Genomic DNA, 1889 nt, shown 5'->3' with positions numbered 1-1889 from the left:
AATGGGAAGAGCCTCAACTTGAATCCATCTTCACTCACTCCATTGATCTTTGTAAGACCACAGATTCTGTCAAACTCATCAAGGTGATCTAGTGGATCCTCCATTGGCAACCCATGGAACTTGTTAGCTTGAATCATGGAGATCAATCCACTCTTGATCTCAAAGTTGTTGTTTGGCACTGTTGGAGGCACAATACCAGCCCTTTGGTTGTGGTGTTGGGTGCATCTCCAGCACCAATGTGCCTGGGTCTCTGCTCATGGTTAGCTTGTTGCTCCATGATCACTGGATCCTCTTGCTGAACTTGAACTACTCTTCTTCTCTGATTTCCCAAACCCTTTTGCTTCCTATGGATGTTGTCAATAGGCCTTTGAAGATTGTCTTTCCCTTAGACCTTGTGTGCATCAACAAACGCGAGTACAGACTCGAACAGGTTCACAATTGAGCACAGGCTCGTCTAGTCTGTCAAGTCGACTGGGAAGTGGTGTCCAAATGTACACGGCGTCTGACTCGATCAACTGCTACTGCTCGGTCGAGTGGTGGTCGAGTGACTGGTCGAGTGGTACCTGAAATGGAACTTCAACCCAGCAACAGAAGATTCAAGTGTATAAACGAACTTTATCTTAGACTAATATGGATCCTAAATGTCACAAAAACACACTCAAATGGGCAAAGGCGCCAAATTGAAACAAGTTTCAATTTGTGGTGTGAATGATGATGTATGCAATGGTGAGATATGAATGGAATGATGGATGGGTGTTTCAATTCCCCTTATGCTATTGCAGTACAAGAGGTATCAATCCTAAATGAGTGTTTGTGAACAATTAAGATATGCATATGAATCTAAGTTAAGACAAATGTAAAGATTGTTTGTCACTAACAATCCTAGGAAGAAAATGTAAAATGCAGAAAATAAACTACAAGAACTAACAACTAGATGCAAATGAAACTGAATGATTGAAACAGTGATAAAGCAAGAACAGAAACAGAGACTACTACTAATGAACTAATGCAAGATAATTAATGAACTGAAAACTAAATGTATGCAACTGGAATGAAACAGGAATGAAACAAGACAAACACAAATCATAGACACAGAGTTCTGGGGATGAACTCGAGCAGCACTCGACCGAGTGTAGGTCGAGTGGGTGGTCGAGCTAGACTAGACGCAGAAACAGAGCAATGCAATAAAAACAGAGTAATGCTAAATCCAATCAAACAACAAGCAAGCAACAGGATTAAGACTAAGATTTCAATAAACAAAGAAGGTCCTGAGGATGGATTCATGGGATGGACTAATCATTGTGGTTATCTAACTTGGTCAACAAATCTCAAGCAAACTTTGAGCTAACCTCTAGACATATTAATCTAAGACAAGTTTCTCCCACTCTCATGGTCAAGAAACAATCAAACCTATGCAATTCTAGACTTGTTCTCACACAGTAAAGAATCTACACAAGCAGGCATTAAGCAATACATCTCAAACCAAACAAGACCTCTAATCTCTTAGCAAGCCTAATGGTAAGCTCTAGATCTAGCCTTATCTATGCTTCCTAAACATTGGTGTGATGCTAAGAAGCTTGAAATCAGACTCTACCCTCTCAGATATAGAATCAGCATTAAGATCATCTACCCTAGAAGAGATCTACAACAATCAAGCTTGACCAAGTCACACAAACCACAAGATCAATCCATCCTAACCCATCCTCAAGATCCTTAGGAACCTACTCACAACAATACATGGTGATCAAAGTCAAAAACCCAGAAAATATTGAAACTTGCATTATTAGAAAGATTAAACAAAGATCTTCAATATTGATGAAAGGATGAAACTCAAATTCTCAATATCTTGAAAGTTATAGAACCAACAAAATATAAGAATCTAGTCTTCT

The sequence above is a fragment of the Camelina sativa genome, chromosome 8 (assembly GCF_000633955.1).
Source record: "Camelina sativa cultivar DH55 chromosome 8, Cs, whole genome shotgun sequence".
NCBI lineage: Eukaryota > Viridiplantae > Streptophyta > Magnoliopsida > Brassicales > Brassicaceae > Camelina > Camelina sativa.
Note: the sequence above shows the minus strand (reverse complement) of the source record.